At 45.3% G+C, this 22,339-nt stretch overlaps 1 long non-coding RNA gene across 2 annotated transcripts in view; it reads left to right on the plus strand.

The window, feature by feature from the left end:
- Positions 1 to 22,339, plus strand: part of LOC143434165 (uncharacterized) — a 47,183-nt gene that overhangs the window by 1,864 nt on the left and 22,980 nt on the right. Inside the window, exon 3 of one of the 2 annotated variants that reach the window (XR_013103489.1) lies at positions 5,849 to 11,569. The exons of the other annotated variant lie outside the window; for it this stretch is intronic. This is a non-coding gene — a long non-coding RNA (uncharacterized LOC143434165). Of the gene's footprint in view, positions 1 to 5,848; positions 11,570 to 22,339 lie in introns of those variants that run through there. 2 annotated transcript variants of the gene reach the window in all.

Genomic DNA, 22,339 nt, shown 5'->3' on the forward strand with positions numbered 1-22,339 from the left:
AGTAGAAAACACAAGACCAAGCCAATAAGGAGTCCATTCTCCACAACAACAATATGTGGCCTGTGTTGGGGGTTTGGCTTTAAATCTTGTCTCAGCTGCTTACCTACTAGACCACTAACTTAACTCCCAAAGGGTCTTTTTGAAAGTGTAGGTGGTAGAACACCACAGGGGGCTTGCATTTTCAGTGCTAATGCTAAACTATCAGGATTTTTTTTAAAAATTAATTTATTTTATGTATATGAGTGCACTGAAGCTCTCTCTCTTCAGACACACCAGAAGAGGGCACCAAATCCCATTACAGATGGTTGTGAGCCACCATGTAGTTGCTGGGACTTGAACCCAGGACCTCTGGAAAAACAGTCAGTGCTCTTAACCACTGAGCCATCTCTCCAGCCCACTCAGGTGGCACCAACCTTGACTTCCAGATGGGATGGGACACCTGTAAGAGTCTATCATAAGTCAGAAGGTAACTTGAAAGGAGCTGCCACTGGTGGCTAGTGTCATTGCTGCCATTGAAAACTCTGCTGTTGACAGCACCATCTCCTCCAGGAGCACTGGCTGCCGCTGGACCCACCTCAGCTGCTGGCTGTCTCACCCCTGGGACCTTTACTAACCTAATCCAAACAGCCGTCCAGGAGCTACAGCTTCTGGTGGTGACTGGTCTAGGGCGGACCACAAGCTCTTCACAGAGCTGTCAACTCACCTGCCATCTCTCCTTGGTGCCATATGGACATTGCTGTCCCCATAACAGCCACAGCTCGGTGGGTCTGATGGTAGATTGTAGCCCAAGAAGTTCTGTGCATAGCACATATGTGGCCCCATCTCCTGTGCGCACCCATGGGAGGTCATGCCTCATCTCCATTTCCACAGAGATCCTGAAAAGACTGGGAAGGAAGAGCAACCCACTGCTAAAAAGGCTGGGACCAAGATGTTTCAGGGGCTGGAGAGATGGCTCAGTGGTTAAGGGCACTGACTGCTCTTCTAGGTCCTGAGTTCAATTCCCAGCAATGGAATTAATCCCATGGTTAGTACATTTAGGGACTAATGGTTAGTACACAGGTCAGACATGTTCTGACGTGGTAGTAGTGGGAGCTGTAACTTGAGCACCGAGGATGAGCCTGTAATTTGAGCGCTTGGGGGATGGAAACAGAAGGATCTGAGGTGTAAAGCCATCTTCTACCACAGGGGTTCTCAACCTGTGGGTCGTGACCCACTTGGGGGTCTAATGACCCTTTCATGGGGATTGCCTAAGACCACCAGAAAACATATTTATTTACATTACAATTCATAACAGTAGCAAAACCGTTATGAAGTAGCAACAAAAATAATTTTATGGGTAGGGTCATCACAACGTGAGGAACTGTATTAAAGGGTCACAGCATTTAGCAAGGTTGAGAGCCATTGTTTTACTACATAGGATGTGGGCTTGGATTCTTCAAAACCTACTTTAATAAGGGTTCCTAAACGCTTCAGCCTTCCTTCTAGCCCACTGCCCACCAGAGGTAGTGGAAAAGAAGGTTAATAGGAAATGTGGGTTATGGATCTGTTTAGAAATAGTTTTCTTTGGGGCTATTCCAGTCTTTGTTGTCAGCAGTACAGTCCTCTAGCAAACACCAGCACGAACCAGCAGTCCAGTCACCACTCATGAGCCAACAATGGCAGTATGATTCAGTAGAAACCACGAGGCTGTGACAAGCTGTTCCAAATCTGCAGAAGTGGCAAGAAGCGGCCAGAATATAACAAGAAGTACTTTGTTGAGTTATTCTCTACAAAGTCACAGCAATCAAATATCAGCAACTCGATGCAAGGCAAACCAATACTTGAGTGTTATCATCAGAGACTATGCAGACAGAGCAAGGTGAACCAATGCCAGAGCCTCCTCCTCGTGTCTGTGGGGTCATATTTACATTCTGACATCACAAGTCCTCTCACCTGTCTGCCCCAGAAAAACATCACATGACATAACTGAGTTTCCAAAGAAACCAGAAATTTCCACTTCCATGGGGAGTTTGAGGCCAGCCTAGTATACAGGAAACCCTGAGTCATACAACAACAAAAGTGAAGTCTAATAAGAATTTGCTAGCAAAAAAAAAAATTACAATTATCTACAGTGCCTGACATTGCCTTTTTGGGAGGCAGCTTATACCAGGACCTGTCCCAACATGTGACTGACCTCCTGGCCTGGAACTGGGCAAGGTGGCCACTGAGAAGTTCACCAGGAAACCACTGTCATCATGAAAGAAAGCCTCAGAGGGGGGAATGCTGTATCACCCAGGGCTGAAGGAAACTGAACACAGCTTGAAGGCATTGCTCATCAAATTCAGCATGTGTAAGACTGCCCCATGCAGGGTCACTGCAGTGACCCAGTTCCCTGTTTGCCCCGCGGGGTAAAAAGGAAAGGGTCGTACTGTGATTTCTGCACAATTGGTACTGGTCATGGGATCAGACCACATCATCACTATTGACGCACATGCTTATCAGATCCAGGGATCCATGGTCACACCCTGGAAACGACTTCTACAAGAGCCTGCAGTTCCACAGTAGATTCAGGGGAGCACCCCCGAGTGGAGGAACTGTAAGATCCTTCCCTGGGTGCAGGGAAACCAGAAGAGTCACCTCAAGTGTAGACAGCTTGACTGTGGGGTTTGCTTTGATTGATGAAGAGAAAAATACAAATGAAGTGACCCCATGGTTCTAATGAGCGTGGAAGAGTCATCGTGATGGGTGATACAGCTCACACATGTGTATCACGTGCTCTCCGCTGTGCCACCAGTTAATGCTGTCCTCACAGGACCTTCCCCTGCCAGCTATTTCTAGGATACATTATTGCTGCCTTTAGCACAACACTCCTACAAGAGAGCAAAAGAAAATGTTGCCCCACGATGGAAGTGGTGTTTCAGTGTCCGTGGATGAGGCCATCTTAAGAACACATAGTGAGAATCTGTGTCCTGTCTGTTCCTGTGCCTCTCTAGAATGGGGAGGCCTCTTTCAAGTTCTCTCTGTTTTCGTTTGCTGCTTTAGCTGCGGGATTCAGCGCTGCCCAGGTTATCATTGGTAAACTCACCCAGTCTCTGAGTCTACAGCATGACAATTTCTTTCCAGTTTTGTGGAGGAACGTAAACCGAGTAAGACTATACTTCATCTTCCTCTAATGTTTTGATTTTTTTGAGACAGGATTTCTCTGTGTAATCCTTTAAGTCCTGGGACTCACTCTGTAGATCAGGCTGGCCTCAAACTCAGATATTCACCTGCTTCTGTCTCTGGAGTGCTGGGGTTGACACCATGCACCACTATGCTTGGCTGTTTTTATCTTCTGAGGTGATTTTTGTTGTTGCAGTAGTGACGGGCAGGGAGGGTGTGTGCATTGAGATAAGTTCTCACTATGAAACTCTGGCTGCCCTGTAATACACTCTCTAAACCAGGCTGACCTCAAACTCACAACGATTTGCCTGCTTCTGGCTTCCAGGCACTGGAATTTTGTTGTTGTTTGTTTGAGGCAACAGTTCTCAAAGTATAAGGTCCAAGTGTGGACATTCATCACTGCCAAAAGCAGCTTCAGGTGAAAGCCTTCTGTTTAAATACATAGTGAAAATGTCTGTGAGCATTAGGGTGAAGTCCTAGGTAGCCCTTTACTTCAGCATGAACCTTAGAAAATTTATAATACTGGCCAGGATGTGGCTCAGATTGTAGAATTTGTGCCTTGTATGAACAAATCTGGATCAACCCCAACAAACCAGACATCCCCCAACCGAATCAGACATTATGATGCACACCTGTTACCTTATACTTGGGAGGTAGAGGTTCCAGGTCTGGGCTGGAAAGGGAGTTGGTTCTCACCGTCTACTGCCTAGATCATGGAGAATGAACTCAAATCATCAGACTTGGCTGTGTCTTTACCATTGAGCCTTGCCTCTGACCTTGGGTATTCTACTTTTTTTTAATCAACTTTTATTGAGCCTGAGATTGTCACTGGTAACATTTGTCACTTTTTGTAGATTTCAGACATAGAAAAGACAGTGTAATTTTGTATCACCCTTATACTACATGTCTTAATCAGAGTTTTTTTTTTTTTTTTCTGCACAAAATATCATGACCAAGAAGCAAGTTGGGGAGAAAAGGGTTATTCAGCTTACACTTCCACAATTCTGTTTAATTGAAGTCAGGACAGGAGCTCAAGCAGATCAGGAAATAGGAGTGGATGCAGAGGCCATGGAGGGATGTTACTTACTGACTTGCTTCCCCTGGCTTGCTCAGCTTGCTTTCTTATAGAACCCAGGACTACCAGCCCAGAGATGGCACCATCCACAATGGACCCTCCCATTGAGAAAATTTCTTTACAGCTGGATCTCATGGAGGCATTTTCTCAAGAGAGTCTCCTTTCTATGTGATAACTCCAGCTGTGTCAAGTTGACACACAAAACCAGTCAGTACACTACACTTACCCGAAATTCCAAAATTGTGTTCAGTGAGTATTGCGTTGGAAAGCATTTCAAAGCCGCAGCCAGTACTCTGGTGTGTCCTTGACCTCTCTCCTCTTGCAGTGCATGCGCTAAGTTTATTTTCTCAACTCTGGTCTCAAGGGTGAATTCATTCTCTCCTGCCAATCCTGTCCCTGCTGCCTACTGTGAACACTGGCTCTCCAGCCTGCCACGCATGGACTAGGAAGCAAAGACATTAGAAAGACCAGAATGAAAGTCTGTGCCTAGCAGGTCTGGTTTATAGAAAACAAGTCTATGGGAAAGAAGCCATTTCAGATATGGTCAGTGAGCCCCTTGTCACACAGGTGCTTGCCCTTGTCCCTCCTGAGGAAAATCTCCCTGGGAAGCACCTCCTATCCTGTTGTCTTGTTCCTTGAGTGCACATTTTTAGCTATATTCTTTGCATTTCCCCTGATAATGTCGTGCTGTAGGTTCTCACTAGGGATTCTGTGAACCCCCCTATGATAGTGGTCTGCAATCTCAGCGACAGAGAACTTCCCTAGCAGGTGTGAGGCTTTGGTGGTCTGTTTATTTCGTTTTCTGAGACAGTGTTTCTCTATGGATCCCTGGCTGCCCTGGAACTCACTCTGTAGACCAGGCAGGCCTCAGACTCACAGAGATCTACCTGCCTCTGCCTCCATTAAAGTCATGCTCCACTGCACCTGCTGGCTTTGGGTTTGATAATCAGCACTGCAAGAAGGAAAAAAAGTATCCGCTGTGATGTCAAAATTACAACTAATTTTCTTTGCTTTTGTATGTATTTTATTAATCAAAGCAACCTTCACTGTTTCAGCCTAACTACCTGACACAGCCCCAGTCCCTCCACCACCTCACCCCCCTCTACCCCACTCCCGAAAAGCAGAACAATGAGTGCTGCTCATTGACACAAGAACCAGGAAACAAAACAATATGGAAGAGGAAAGCTGGTTACCGGGCTAGAGAGACGGGCTGCTCTAGGAGAAGACCAGGGGAGAGACGGGGGCTGCTGTAAGAGACCAGGGTTGAATTCTCAGCACCCAAATGGTGGCTCACAATCATCTGTAACTCCAGTTTTAGGGGATCTGATGCCCTCTTATGGCCTCTATGGGCAACAGGTATGAATATGGTACACAGACATGCAAGCAGGCCAAACATACAATTACACACATACATGCCACATATACACAACCACACACACATCATACACTCAACCAGACACATATACACACCTGCAGATACACCACACACATATACACAACCATGTGCCAGTGTGTGTCTGTGTGTGTGGCACAATGTGTAAGGAGGACTAAGGACTCTTGGTAATCAGTTCTGACCTTCTACCTACTTGAGACATAGTCTGTCTTACTGTTTCTCCTGTGCTTCGCCTCCAGGCCAGACATTCCCGGTTTCCGGCCCATTCTGTCTCAGCCTCCCATTTCATCAGAGGAATGCTGGGCTTACAGCTATCCACCACCATAACCCTGGTTTTTCAGCAGTTCCAGGAATCAAGCCAGGTGGTTAGGCTGACACAGCAAGCAGCCTTATGACAACTTGTTCAGTGAGAAGATAATTTGTTTTACTTTGTTTAAAAAAAAAAAAAAAACAACCAAAAACTATAAAGCAAACAAACAAAAAAAACTCTGAAGTGATTCTTGGTTATCATGAAAAAGAACTGTATTCCTCATATGTGAACAATTTCCTTTCTTCCCAAATAGCCTAGCTAGAGTGGCATGAGTGTATTGAGGATAGTTTCTAGAATTAAAGTTATCCTTGCAGTGAGTACACATGTTTTGTAAGAAGGAATTAGCTAGGTTTTGTTGTTGTTCTCAGTGTTTTTTGAGACATGGCTTCTATATGTAGCCCAAAGTGTCCTGGAGCTCACCACATAGACCAGACCATCCTAATCTGTGTAGTGAGTCTGAGTCCAGCCTGGGCTACAGGAGGGCAGGCTCAAGAGGACAAGAAAAAGAATTAGGCATTCTTTGCTTGTAGTTTTATTTTCCCAGAATATAGGAATAAAATTACTCCTCATGTGGAAACCTTTAAAAATAAATCAGACTATGTTCTATTAAAGAGCAAAACCACTCGAAAATGTCAAGGCTTGAGAATAAAGTCTGTTCTTTATAAACAACCACCACATAAATACCACAAATCAAGGAAGGGGATTTCCTGACTTCTGCTTCCACGCAATTCCAATAAACCAAGGTGGAAGTGATTGTCCTTTGGAAAAACTTGCTGCTGGCAAGATCAGCACACTTCCGGCCACTCTGTTAGGGTTTTATTTATTTATTATTTATTCAAATTAACAAACTAACACGATCCTCTTGTCCCTCCACACCCAGCTTTCCATGTGGGATTTTAAACACTCGCTCAAGTACTTCAGCAGATGACAAACCATTGGGATTTTGTCGGCTTCTGAAAAAGCTGAATAGTAAATTGTTTGAGGCTAAAGTCACTGTTCTGTGGTGGGAATGGCATTGCATGAGGGAGCTGATGCATTAGTAAGAGGAGGGGCTGACATCCAGCCGTACACTCTCAGACTGTTAGAGCAAGCACAGGCTTTGAAGTCAGAGTTTGTTTGCATTTTGTTTTTACTTCTTTTTAAAATACTTTTAAAACTTATTATTTAACATTCCATGCCTGTACATGCTATTTTTTTTTGTCAGACTCATCTCCGATTTCCATTTTTTAATTCCCCCTCCCCCTTTTTTATTTATTTTTAAAGCGGAGTCTTACAATATAGTCCCAGCTGGCCTGGAACTTACTTTGTAGACCAGGCTGACCAAGAACTCACAGCAATCCTCCTGCCTCTGCCTCCTAAGTGCCTGGGATCAAAGGCGTGCGCCACTATGCCCAGCCCTTTTTGACTTATTAACCACAAGTAATGAGACCAGTTTCTTTCTTTCACTAAGCCTCTTCTTTGCAGTAGCAATGCTTCCAAGTCATAACCAAAAGGACCCTGGGCCCCATTGTCAGCAAATTCGGATTCCTTCCTCTTCTCCCACGCTGGATTTCCAGGAGGTAAACTGCATGCCTCACAGCAGAATCTGATCTCATCCTCATCCTTTTCAGTGAGAGCGATAGATGCCCACACAGTACTGGGGAACAGGAGAACACCTGAGCTCCAGGATCGGCCTCTGGGATAAGAAACTAGTTCAGCAGGAAGGGAGCACGGCCAGCCCCGTAAGGGTCACATGCTCAAGGTGCCCAATCTCATCTCACATGTTTAATACCTCAAATGTCACTAGGTGGGGAAGCCTCTCTAGGGAACGCTCAGAGAACAGTGCCCGGCTGTGGTGGCAGACTGACCTGAGAACACCTCTTCGTCTTTCTCTATCCCTCTTTGTCCTCGTGTAATTTAATTATGTTCTTTCTTACTGCAGCTTTTAAATTCAAAGACAGTTACTCTTGGTGTCTGTCACCTTAAATCACCAGAGTCTGGCCCTTCTCTCCTCCTCCTGTCTTTTCCTGTGCAAAGGACAGCAGTGCTCCCTAGGTTGGCTGCTGCTGGTTCCTCTTCCATATCTCTAACACACCTGCCCTTTCCCAGTTAACTGTGAAATGGCTGGTAATTCTAAAAGGCAGGAGGAAATACCAGAACACACGGACAGCTTACTGGGAGATGGGTCACATCCCTGTTAGCAAACAATAGTCAGCAGTGTTCAGATGTCTGAATGCACTTTTGGGATCATGCAGAAATACTGTTCATCTTTACTTTCAAAATATAGACCCAAACAAAACTGTCTCCATGTGACTAGTAGGTCATACATTAGACTCTGCACCACCCTGCCTTTCTACTGACAAACTGTGTACTCTTGATGCCTCAGTGAAAGCTCCAGAGACAGCCTCATATCTAGTTTTCAAGGAAGGCAATGAACATGAGTTGATTTGGTTTTGTTTTCAAGACAGCCTTGAATATGCAATGATCCTGGAGCTCCCACCTCCCACCACAGCCACACCCCACCAGGCTCAGAGCTCCAGCTCATCCCTGCCCAACCTCCCCCCTTTCACTATGTAGTCTGCACTAGAGCTTGGCATCCAGCTCCCTGAACTTCTCAAATACCAAGAATAACAGACGTTCTGGGACTGCAGGCATGTACTGCCACCTGGCTCAAAAGCTATCTCTGTCTGTCTGTCTACCATCCATCTGTCTATATCATCTGTATCTATCTGTCTATCTATCCATCCATCCATCTACCTATTTATTATTGACATAGGGCCTCACTCTGTATGTAGCCCTGGAACTTGTAGACCAGGCTGACCTCAAACTTATATTGATCCACCTGCCTCTCTGGCTCCTCCCAAGTGCTGGGATCAAAGGTATGTGCTACCATCCTGGCTTTCTGCTTCTTTGATCATTTGTAAGTCTGAGCCTGTGCAGTTATCAATGCAAGTTTTTATATGTTCTGTTATAGCACAATGCATATCTATATTAGGCAAGGTGGTGTGTTGCAGACCACTCTATCAGTGTTGGAACCCGCACTGCCAAAAGCCTTGGGGGCTAAATTGTTAGTGCTGGCACTGCCCCAGGATGCTCTGGTCTGGCGGGTCGGGGTTCAGCAAGAGAGAGAGTGAGGACAGACTCCAGGAATGGAGACCAGACAGAGTGTGATTCAATCCTGTTTATTCTTCAGTCTCTCTTCCTAGTCCAAGTCCCAAGTCTTGAGTTCCTAGTCCCTAGTTCCTAGTCCCTAGTGCCTCCAAGTTCCAAGTTCCAAGTTCTAATCTCAAGTCTCATCCAAGTACAAGTGTCTAATCCCTAGTTGCCTGTCTTGAGTCTCAAGTGCCTACTACTACTTTCTTCTGTCTGCCTCTCGCCTTTTATATGTCTCACTTCTAAGCCACGCCTTTAAATCAAGCCCTTCGGTCTTATCTCTAAATCACACTCTTAAGTCTCACACTCCCAAGGGAAAATCCTGGGTATCTAAAACAAGATGTTATCAGAGTGTGCTCAGCTGTTGTAGGCTATTGTAATCAAGTCTCTTGTCAGGGTATATGGCTCAAGATGGCTGCAAGGATGATAGCCACCTACTATCGGCTCCCCACAGTGGTGTAAGCCTGTAACCCAGCAAACATAAAACCCACAAACAAAAAAAAAATACATATTTATTAGGAAGAATTCTGAGTCTTAGTTTTTTTTTTTACTTTTATTTTATATGCATTGATGTTTTGCTTGCATATATCTGTGTGAAGATGTCAGAACTCATGGAGCTGGACTTACAGACAATTGTGAGCTGCCATGTGGGTGCTGGGAATTGAACCCAGGTCCTCTGGAAGAACAGCTAGTCCTCTTAACCGCTGAGCCATTTCTCCAGCCCTGAGTTTTTAGAATTTTATTGAAACCATTGAAGATCTCCACCAAGCAGCACAGCCAGGGCTACATAGAGAAAGCCTGTCTTGAAAGACCAAGGTATATACCACCAATCCTAGCCTTTCCCTTTTTATCTTATACCTCTTCCCTCCCTCTCCTCTTCACAGTCATTGAGAAACACAAAAAACATTTTAGCTCATGAGCTGTACAGAACAGGCCATCAGAGAGATTCAGTTCACAGGTCAGAGGTTATCCACACCTTAACTAGAACACCTAATCCGAGGATGCTGTTAAAATGAACCAAGCCAGCATTAAACCAGCTCATCTTAACTGGTAATGCAGGGTGAGTATTATTACTGCTACCATTTTGTAACTTGGAAAACCTGAAACAAAGACAGCCAAAATAACTAAGACTATACTCTGTGGTGCCAAGTCTTAATTGTCTAGATTGAGAGACACCTGGGTTAGTAAATCAAGGCCCTCTTGGCATGACCATGAGGGAGTTACCAAAAAGATAGGCTAAGTGAAAAACACATACTCAGATGTGAGCTGACATTAGCCCGGAGGCTTGAAGTCTCGGAGAAATACAGAAGGGAAAGAAAAGAACCTGGCATCTTTTTTTGTTTCCTGGCCAGCACCACCTCTGCTCCCCTTCATGAAGGCCTTTGGAATTATGGATCACAATAAATTCTAAAGTCGTTTGTTGGATACTTACTACCACATCAAAATGCTAGCATGCTTGCTAGGCCTGGTGGATCCCACCTACAACCCAAATCAAAAACCTGAGGCAAGAAGAATGGCAGTTCAGGGATAGCCTGGGCTATATGAGACCTTGTCTCAAAAGAATAAGCAATTCTGAGGATACAGCTTAGTGGCAGAACACTTTTGCTAACACATATGTAACAGCCCCCCTCAAACCTTATCACAGCTGACTCCATGATGGAAGTACCTTTCAGGCTGTAAAACTCAGCACATATGCCAGGCAGTGGTGGCGCACGCCTTTAGTCCCAGCACTTGGGAGGCAGAGGCAGGCGGATTTCTTGAGTTCGAGGCCAGCCTGGTCTACAGAGTGAGTTCCAGGACAGCCAGGGCTACACAGAGAAACCCTGTCTCGAAAAACCAAAAAAAAAAAAAAAAAAAAAAAAAAAAAAAAAAAAAAAAAAAAAAAAAAAAACAACAACAATTCAGCACATAGACAGCACCACCTGCCAAAACTAAAACAAAGACCTAATCCATCAAAGTCTGTCAAAGTTCTGGGAAAGTCTCTAAATGTACTACCTTGCCTTTTAAGCTTCTGTAGTTCTGCTTCTGGCTAACTGTTCTTGTTAACTGAAGTATGTCAATCCAGAACATGGTCTTTGTGCTTAAAAACTCACCTGAGAAAGGCTTGAGGCTACAGTGGGATCTGAACACCCAGTGTAGTTGCCACCAGTAATGAAGACTTTTTATTGGCTTAAATCTATGTCAGAGCAATCGTCTCTGATGGATGCCCCACAGCAACATGTGGTCCTTGGTTCATTCAGTCTCAAGATCTGTAAGAACAAACAACAAAAAATTGAATATGATACTTTCATCAAAACTTACAATGGTGGCATATGCCTTTAATCCCAGCACTCAGGAGGTAGAGGCAGTTCTATCTCTGTGAGTTCAAGGCTAGCTGGGCTGTAGGGAAGCACTGAAATACAGTTCCGAAGGTGGGAAAGCTGGACCTGGTCCGGGGGCGGGGGGTGTCCCTGGGTCTGCAACAAGGCCAGGGCTGTGGGGTTCTCAGACTCTTGGACATCCCAGGCACAGCTGGGAGTCTCAGAAGAGCAGAGAATGGAATTGGGGTGTCCCTAAGCCTGGGGGCCAGGGGTGGGGAGGAAGGAGAGCTAAGGCTTGTTCCAGCAGTGATTATCCTTAGCTGGGTGGAGGCAGGCTTGGCAGTTGTGACAAGGAGCACACAGAGGCCTTCTACAGGAGTATTGAGCTGCTTCTCTGTGGGTGAATGCCTTCTCCATGGCTTCCCATGGTGGATCTCGATGGAAGAGACAGTCTATGGTTCTAAACAGGTTATTGGTTGTTCATGGCAGAAAATGGATGCATACTGTACCACACCCACTTCTCAGGGTGGACCTTTTGCAGGGAGGAATGTCTGGGAAGGGAAGCTTATTGGCTAAACCCTCCAGGACTCTAGGTACCTCATTAACATGGAGAACCCTGTTTTGAGCCTATGTGACTATAGGACACGTTTCCTTATGTGACGGAGTGTGGCACATACTCCTGGCCAGGAACCTGGCAGGGAGTGGGGAGTCGCCTAGACATCAGGTGTGTGCCCACCAAGTCTCCAGGTCTCAACCTGCTCTATCTTGCCAAACTTCCTGGCATGGTTTTACATCCCACAGCCTAGTCTACAAATAGAGTTCCAGGATAGTCAAGGCTGTACCACAAGACTCTCTCAAAAACAAAGAAACAAACAAATAACTTTAAAAATAAACAACATACTGTGTATATTACTCTTCACATTTATTACTCTCTTATATCATATGTGTTTGGAGTTATGCCCAAAATATTTTATCTTTGTAGATGAATTGGAAAAAGTCTAATAAAACTGAGTTTTAGTTACTGTATTTGTCAGAAACATTGTGAACATTGAAACATGACCCCAGAACTGGATCCACCAAGCCCAAGATTGTTGGAACACTGAGCCATGCCAAAGCAGAAGGCTAGGGTAAACACATGTCAGTCCTTGCTAAGACATTGGGAAGAGGACAGTGCCCCATCCAGGACAAATCCTGGAGGAGACAGGCTCTTCTAGAAGCAGACTGACCCAGTCATTCACACGTGATAGATGCTCTCAATGGCTAAGCTCTGGATGCCACTTCTGGAATTGTCAACATGGAGTCTTTAACCAGAGGGGATCCCAGGTATGCTCAGTGTGTCCCGCTTCATGTCAGTATTTTTATTATCACTGTGCTTTTGAAGGATGTGCCTTAGGATGCTCGGTTGTTTGTCTCTTGGGATTTGTGTAGTGGGTTGGTAGAAGCAGAGCCATGACTCCCAGTTCTCTTGTTTATAAGGCAGAATTACAAGCCAGGGCTTCAGGGACAGCACTCCTGAGAGCAAGCTGGTACTTGAAGTACTGGCTAACCGTTGGTATTTTATTTCATTTTGTAAACAGACTCTTTCTCTGGGGTGTACATGTGTACATGTATATGTGCATGCATACATACATGTGTGTGTATGTATGTGTGTTTATGTGTGTATATATGTATATGTGTGTATGTGTATATGTAGATATGTATGTGCGTATGTATGTATGTATGTATGTGTGTTTATGTGTGTGTATGTATATGTGTGTGTGTGTGTGTGTGTGTGCATGTGTGTAGGCCTTTTTGTGTTTATTTGGTTTTTCTCTGAGACTACAAGTCAGCACATAGCCTAGGCTGAGGATAGTAATTGTGGGATTACAAACTAGTGTTTGTGCCTCAACTTTTTAACATACAGGATCTGGAGACCAAACTGTGTTTCAGTTTACTGACTGAGATGTCTCTCCAGCCTGTTGAAAACAGAATCTCTGGGAGCCAGGAAGACAGCTCCTGTGGATAAAGAAAGATGCTTTGTGTCAAACTTGACAACCTGACCTAGGACCCACATGGCAAAGAGCCAGCTCCTGAAGCAAGTGACCCTCTGACCTTCATATATGTCCTGTGACACATGCTCACCCACCACCCATACATGTAATGATAAGCACATATAATACAAATTTTATTTTATTTTATTTTATTTTATTTTGGTTTTCTGAGACAGGGTTTCTCTGTGTAGCCCTGGCTATCCTGGAACTCACTCTGTAGACCAGGCTGACTTCGAACTCAGAAATCTGCCTGCCTCTGCCTCCTAATACAAAAAAAAAAAAAAAAAAAACAGGAGATACCACAGCCAGCTCTCTAGCCAAACTTTTTTTTGTTTTGTTTTGTTTTGTTTTTGTTTTTCGAGACAGGGTTTCTCTGTGTAGCCCTGGCTGTCCTGGAACTCACTCTGTAGACCAGGCTGGCCTCAAACTCAGAAATCTGCCTGCCTCTGCCTCCCACATGCTGGGACTAAAGGAGTGTGCCACCACTGCCTGGCCTAGCCAAACTTTTTAATCTTGATTTCTGTTTATTGAACAACTAGAAACAAAAGATAAAGTCCTCTATAGCAGTTTTTATCTTATGTAGAAGTAACCAACACATGTCCCCCCCCAGCATGTGCGTATGTATGTATGTATGTGCTCCTTAAGTATAATCAAACATGTTTTGTGTATGTGTGCACCATGTGCATACAGGAGGTCCTGGAGGTCAGAAGAGGGCATCAGAGCCCCTGGAGCTGAAGTCACATGTGGTTGTGAGCAACTGTGGATTCTGGGAACCAAACCAAAAGCGCTCTGAACTGAGGAGCCATCTCTTCAATCCCAAGAAAGATGGTTTCTATTCCTCCTTATTCTGTTCTCTGATTGAGTCATGGGATCAAGGCAAAGCCCTTTAAATCTACAAAAGACTAGGCCCAAACCCTTGGCTTCTACTCTCCTCTGTAGGTCTTTGCCTTGCAAACAATTATTCTGGGGCACGTCCTCCAGCATGTCCTGCATGACCAATTCCAGACACACACACACACACACCCTTTTCTCTTTAAATGTTTGAGACAAGGTCTCTTTAGACAGCCCTGACTGGCCTAGAACTAACTATGTACACCAGGGTAGCTGTGAACTCACAGAAATCCTCCTGCCTCTGCTTCTAGAGAGCTGGGATTAAGGTCATGCACCACCACACCCAGTCCCTCTGAGGAACTGCCTTGAGTCCACTGAGGTGGGAAGACTAAATGGGGCCGGATCCTGGATTGCAGGCAAAGAGAAAGCCAGCTGAGCAGCAGCAGATGCTTCCTGACAGCAGACACTATGTGACGAGCTCCTTCCAGCTCCTGTCACCATGACCTCTCCTCTGTGACAGACGGCACCCTTCAGCTGCAGGCCAGAATAAACCCTTCCTCCTTCAAGACACTTCAGCGAGGTATTTTACCACAGCAACAGGAAAAGTAACTAAGACACCTGAGTGCGATCCCACTGCCAAATAAGAAGGGAAGGGCAATGTGCTCCTGTAATCCAGCAATGACAGCCTGAGACAGGAGAGTTGGAAGTTCAAGCTACTTGAGAGTCAAGATAAAAGGGGCCTTGTTTTTGGTTATTGATCGCACACTATCCAAAGATCAACTTTATTTCAATAAAAAAATCCAAATTGTAGCTGGGTAGTGTTAGCACATGTCTAATCCCAGCACATGTCTAATCCCAGCCCCTGGGGGGGGGGGGGAGCCTGGTCCTCAGAGCAAGTTCCAGGACAGCCAGGGCTACAAAGAGAAACCCTGTCCTGAGAGAAAGAAAAAGGAAAGAAACTTTGGATTTTTACTTTTGGCACATATCTCTGATAAAACATCATTTGTGCCTGACATAACATAGAAGCACACACCTGTAATCACAGCCTTAAGAAGGTGGAACAGAAGGATCAGAAGTTCAAGGTCATCCTCGGATACATACTGAGTTCAAGGCTGGTTGTTTGGGGTACACCCCCGATAATAAACACCATTGATGAGCTAGGTTTCCCATGTGGGGTTCAGGGACCAAACTTAGCAGCAACTGCCCTGATCCTTGAAGCCATCTGTCTCACTGACCCCAGGAACAAAAGTTCTGAGGATGTAGCTTAGTTCAGGGTGGACACCAGGGATGTGCACCAGGAATGATCCCCAGCACTGACAAACAAAACACGGAGCAAACAAAACCAAACACAATTTGCAAATTCTTTGTTACTCTTCCCTTCAAAAGGTAAGGAGCTCTCTCTCCACTTGTGCCTGTGGAACTTACAGACTCCTTCTAGTCACAGTTAAGTCTGAAGCTGCCTCATAAAGAGACATGTGGCTTTGCTTCCTCCCTTTGATCCTTTGTTCTGAGAGGAAGCCAGACTCTCTATTATAAGGTACTAGGAAGGTTCCCTCAGGGTTCTAGGGACACACCCCTCTCTGAGTGGGCTGATAGGGATCCCCCAACCCTGGTCAAGCCTTCTGATGAGAGCAACCAACATTTTTTTTTTTTTTTGAGACACAGTTTTACTGTGTATTGTTAGTTGACCTGGATGGAACTCCTTGTGTGGATCAGATTGGCCTCAAACTCACAGAGATCCACCTGGCATCTGCTTCCTGAATGCCGGGGTTATAGGTCCTTGGATAAACAAACCATCATGGGAGAGTCTGAGCAATAACCAGCCCTGTATGCTGCTATTGACTGACCTAAGCCCCGGCCACAGACACTGTGAGGTGATGTTTTAGGCTGTTTTAAGCAGCTAAACTGTAGGAGTGACTCTTTAAGCAGCAAGCTAGCTGATGGGTTGTCCTGTGACATTTTGTAGTAAGGAATTTACAAAGCTTTTACCCAGCATGTAAATAGTATCTCTTAGTGTGCCTACCCTCACTTTCCCGGTTTTGGTTTTCCAGATTTTTGATGTTCTTTGATTTGTTATCTTGTTGTTGTTACTTGTTACATATCTTTGAACTTAGACAGAGAGGTATGGTTGAGGCCTTTATTCTGTTTTCCCACATTTCTAGTCTCTCCAGGTTGCTGCAGTGTTACTGTTGGGTATTTGTAGCTGTTTTATCTGTATCTCAAGTGTGTAGCTTTTAGCACTACAGTACAATATCACCTGTCTTAATTAATGCCTTTTTTCTTGAATTCAGCCTTGTCTGACATTAGGATTAGAGAACTTTTTGCTTCTCAAAATATACAGCTGGCTATTATATATTTGTTCTTCCCCAATCCCTCCTTTCAAGAGGGCCTTCCTGTATACCCCAGGCTGGCCTCTAAGTTGTGAGCCAGCCTCAGGACTTGGCTTGTCAGTGTTCTTTTCAGTGTTCTTTCTTTTACTATCTCATATACAGCAAGCAGTTGGCTTTTACTATGTGAGCCCACCTTTACATTTTTCTTTGACTTATTAAGTTTTTTTTGAGACAGGGTCTCGATCTACAGGTCTGGCTGTCCTGGAACTTACTATGTAGGTCACGCTGGCCTCAGACTCAGAGATCCACCTGCCTCTGTCTCCTGAGTGTTGGGACTAAAGGTGTGTGCCTCTGCACCTGGATATTTTTATTACTTTTAGTTATATAGAGGTGTATGTGCCTGTGTGTGTGTGTGTGTGTGTGTGTGTGTGTGTGTGTGTGTGTGCATGCAGCTGCCTGAGGAGGCCAAAGGCATCAGATCCGGAATGGGAATTTCAAGCGGTTGTAAGCTGCCTGGCACAAACACTACTGAGAACTGAACGGGTCCCCAGCAAGACCAGCAAGTGCTCTTAACCACTGCGCCATCTCTCCAGCCTCCTTGTGAGAGGGTTTAGCTAAGGTTATTTAACCCTGATAATACAGACTAATACAACCGTTATGTTTTGTTTCAACTGTGTCGTATCTGTACCCATGAAACAGGACACACGGCCCCTCTGAAAACTCTCCCATTTCCTTTGCTTCTTGTGCATGTTTCTCTTATTTTCTTCCTCAGTGCCGAGAGCCAAGCCCAGAGCACTGCACCTTCGAGATGAGCGTTCTCCCACTCAGTAGCCCCCAGCCACCTTTCTCCCAGTTCTTATGGAGATCCATACTCTGCCTATACCGATCACTTTGCCAGGTGTTCCAGTAACACCTCAGCTTTTGCGGGTACTATCATCCTCTTTCTTGAATTTGCTCTGCCTTACACAGCAGCTGTTGGCTTTAAGCACCACTACCCTTTCTCCTACCCAGGAGACAGCCAGTGAGCTAACACTCACCCTCTCCTCTCAGGGTTTATGGAGTTACTTCAAACTGTCAGAGCAAACAAAATGTATTTACCACTGTAGCGGTTTCTTGCCACCATTACAAGCTCCCTGGGGCACCTTGGGCTAAGAACAGTTAACCAGAGAGTAGGTCTGCATATCTGAGGCACCTGTGATTTTCCACGCAGTGAGGACAGTTGTGGGAGTGTAAGGGCAGTGCGAAGGGGAACATCAGGGGGGTTTAGCAAGATCTGTTGTTCAGTTCTTCTTGTCTCCATGCTTTCAAAGGTAAGAGTGTTTGTGTCCTGTGACTATGGAGAGACCTCCTTTCCATTGAAGGTGTAGCTACAGCTGTTGCTGTTATTATCATTATTACTATTATTAATTTTATTGTATGTATGGGTGAGTGCTGTGTCTGCATAGATGTCTGTTCACCAAGGACATGCAGTTCCCAAGGAGGCCGGAAGAAGGGATCTCCTGGGACTGGAATTATAAATGGCTGCCATGTGAATGTTGGAAATTGAGCCCAGGTCCTCTGGAAAAGCAGCCAGTGCTCTTAACCACTGAGCCATCTCTCCAGCAGCCTGCTGGGTCCCTTCCAGGATGAGTTCAAGTTACTCCTCCCCTCCACAGAAGTGTGACTGAATTTGACTTACAGTTTTTGTAAATATTAATTCTCTTGCGTTATTTTGAATTTCTTCTGTAAGGCGTCAAGTGTGAAGAGCGGGTGCGACGGTGCAGCCAGCTATAATGGCGCCTGCAAAGTCTCAAGCGCGGCTTCTTGGCGGTTTGCGCGCTGCCCTCCTTTCTCTGACAGAGCCACAACAGCAGAACTAATGTGCAGACTCGCTGCCATGCAGAATCGGGCTGTTTGAGGTGCACCAATGAGGCATGCCCACCTGGCAGGTGCTGAATGGGACAGGCAGGGGTATAAAAGGATGGCCATTAAGGGGCGGAGAGAGAGAGGGGCTTCGAGAGAGAGGATGGCAAAGGATCCTGAGTAAACTTCGTTGAGAAGAACCCCGAGTTGCGTCGTTCCTGTCTGCTGGTCAGATAGAGAAGTGACAGTCAAGTTTGTGTGTTTAATCTGTTTTGTCTAGTTTCAATATTTTTTAAGGTTTATTTGTATTATATTCAATTCCGTGTAGGTGTGTGTCTGCACATGGGAGTGAAGTTGGCAGCAGAAGCTAGAGGTGGTACCCCTCCCTCCTGCCAGGAACTAGAATTATAGACAGTTATGAGCTGCCATGTGGGTGCTGGGGATCAAACCTGGTCCTCTGGAGGAGCAGCAAGTGCTCTTACTACTGAGCCATCTCTCCAGTCCCTCCCTGTATTGTTTTGAGCTTTTGAATTTCTATTTAGTGGTGGAGATTATAATTCAGTTGTAGCCTGCTTGTCCAGGGTTGGATGGCTAGCGGGGGTGGGGGTGTCATGCTCTATTCTGTCTTCCTGTCTCTTGATTCTGTCTACTACAAGGCTTTTCCCTAGATAGCCCTTTCTGTAGATTTGGGTCACATTCCCAAGGATGCTGACTCTGAAACAAGGGCACGTGCAAGGTGCCTGCTGGAGAGCACCCTTGTGAGGGGATGGCAGCTGGTTAATGTTTAACCACCAGCTCTCAAGGGCAAACTTTGATCTGTAGCATCTGACCACTTTCAGTATGTGAACACTTGTGTCCTGGCCGTCTTCTCTGGAACACAGATAATAGTAGACACGGTACAATGGTCAGGAAAGGTAACTGCCAAGTATTTGTTACTTTAGTTTTGAATATAATTTCTTTAAATTTGACTTTATGGCTGAGTGTGGTGTGATTGGGCTGCTGAAACAAAAGACCCTTGGGTTCCAGGCAAGCCTGGGTTATGTCATGAGTTTTAGGTCAGCCTAAGCTACACTGCAAGCTGCGGCCTGAACAAAGTTAAGTTTTATATCATTTAAGTCCAGATGGTGGCTTTAATAGCTGTTTGTATCTACAGAGTGAGTTCCAGGACAGCCAGGGCTACACAGGGAAACCCTGTCTCGAAAAACAAAACAAACAAACAAACAAAAAAGCTGTTTGTAAAATATCTAAGTATCTAACAGTTGACTCGCAGGTTAGTAAGAGGCGGTTGCCCCCCATCACTGGCGATGGCCTCAGCTGATCACACGAAGAGAAGTTTGAATAAAATTACTTCTGGTCACCGTGTTCGTCTTTAGACGGAGTCATCTGTTCACCAGGCTGGCTCCAAACTGGCCGTGTGGTTGTCGATGACCTTGAATTCCTTCCCAAGAGCTTAGATCACAGGAGTAAGCAGCGAGGCCTCACCTGAACTTTGAAACAGACTGACCCTTCAGAGATGTCTATCTGCTGATAAGGGCTCATTACCCTACCCGAGAAGAAGTCACTGTTATCAATCACATCTTGAGGACAAGGAGTGACCCAGGGTGAGGGGGTGCTCATTGCCTAAAGGAAATTCCCAGAGAAAGACCAGCAACAGGCAAGCATTGTGCTTTAATCCTGAAGAGCGACTGAGGACACGCAGAGTAGCCCCCAGGGTCCTGTACCCTGTGATTTTATCTCATTTTCTGCTTTGGAACAATGTTTGTCATGCTTTCATCGAAATTTACGGTTCTAACAGGGTGTAGTGGAGCACAGCCTTAATCCCAGCTCTGGAGAGGGAGAAGCCGGTGGATCTCTGAGAGTTCAGAGCCAGATTGGTCTACAGAGTGAGTTCCGAGACAGCCAGGGCAACAAAGTTAAAACTTTATCTCAGAAAAATCCAAACCAAACTAAAACAAGCCCCGCTCCCCCAAACATCTGGTTCTTGTGCATATATGTATTCTTTCCTTACTGTAATTTTAGATACAACACTTTTTATTGTTATCATATTTTAATATATCAGATTTTTTGAGCCAGATTTTTTCTTTTTAATATGTTTTGAGATAATTACATTGTTTCCTTCTTCCTTTTTCTCTGTGCAAACCTTCCCATTCCCCCTTTCAAATTCATGGCTTCCTTTTCTTTGTTTTTTATATACGTGAGTGTGTACATGCACATGGAAACATACACACACACACATACCTACACACTCACACTCCTAAATACATAAATAGAACCTGCTCAGCCTGTATAATGTTACTCATTTGTATGTTTTCAGGACTGACCACTCGGCGTTGGAGAACACACTTTAGAGAGCTCTCCGTAATCAGCTTCCCACAGATGCTTCTTTGGAAGACAATGGGGACAGATTTGGCGGGGGTTTTCCTTGCTCTTTCAGCTCAATGGCGCCATCTTCTGTCATTAGAGTGAATAGCCGTTTTCTCGATTTGGGGGTTCTCAGTGTTCTGCTGTTTAAGGCTGGCCTTGAGTGAAGAGTGACTTCCCTGACCACAGCCGCCAGGTTCTGGGATTGCAGATATCACACCAGCCTTTTTCCCTTTCTCCGTCTCTCCTCCCCCACTTCTTTCCTTCCTTCCTTTTTTCCTTTCCTCTTCTCGGGTGTATATGTACATACTTGAGACAGTCTCACACTGTGGTCTAGGCTAACCCGGGTCTCACTGTGTAGTCCTGGCTGGCCTTGAACTCCTGGTTGTCTTTCTGCCTTAGTCTCTGGAGTGCCTAATGTGTTCTTCTTACAACCAAACACCTTCTGATTCCTCTGTTTATTGTCAGGAGCAATTATTCTACTTTTCACAGTTCCTCTTTCCCAAAAGAGATATCAAGAGCAACACCATTGTTCCTATGAATGGGTTTTCCAGCTGTGACCTGTGTCCCCTGTAGTAACAAGCTGGGTTTCAGGCCAGCTCTGCACTAGTCTCACTGTGGGTTGGATCCTTCCTTCTGGGAGTGAGCCACTGATCACTAATGATTTAGTTTCCTCTGTTCTTTCAACTGTTCCCGTGGTCTCCGAGCGTGCCTGGGATTCCAGCTGGTCTCTGGTGGTTTTCCCCAGCACACTGCAGAGGGCAGGCTTACCCTCCTGTGTTAGCTCGATGTAAATATTTCTGTTTACATTCCCAATCCTTACGTTGGTGCCAAGATGTGGGTTTACCTCCTGAAATGTTGTCAATCTGGCGAATAATCTATCAATGTTTGTTTCTAAATGTGATCTGCTCTCCAGAGGGGCAGGAGGACCACACGTTCAAGACCTGCTTGGACTACAGAGTGAATTCTAGGCCAGGCTGGGGAAGTTGTTGGGAACCTGTCTCAAAACAAAACAAAAGCTGGATGCGTGGTGCAGGTGGCATCCTGGCTGACAAGCCCAAGGCCTTGCGTTCCATCGCTGGCATGGAAAAGAAAACTGAATGAACAAAATAAACAGAAGCTTCTCCTGTCCTAAGCCAAAAAGATTTGCTTAAACGATTTTTATTTTTAAATTCTATGTGTGCATGTGCATATGTGCTTATGTGTGCATGTGTGTATGTGCATTGTGTGTGCATTGTGTGTGCATTTGTACATGTGCATGTGTGTGTGTGTGTTCATATGTGTACAAGTGCCTGAAGAGGGCATTGCAACCTTGGAACTAGAATTTTAGGTGACTGTGAGCCATGTGGTATTGGAAGTCAAACTCAGCTCCTGCAGACCCGCTCTTTACCCCTGAGCCAACATTCTGCCTGCCTTTTTGTAATTTGTATTACCTGTGTGGAATAGTGTGCTTATACAGGCCAGAGGACAATTCAGTTGTCAGAGTCAGTTCTTTTCTACTACATGAGTCCCAAGGATCGAACTCAAGTCCCTAGTCTTAGCCACAAGCTGATGAAGCCCGTATTGTCTGGTTTGGCGGCCACTGTGTTGTAGA

The sequence above is a fragment of the Arvicanthis niloticus genome, chromosome 13 (assembly GCF_011762505.2).
Source record: "Arvicanthis niloticus isolate mArvNil1 chromosome 13, mArvNil1.pat.X, whole genome shotgun sequence".
Lineage (NCBI taxonomy): Eukaryota > Metazoa > Chordata > Mammalia > Rodentia > Muridae > Arvicanthis > Arvicanthis niloticus.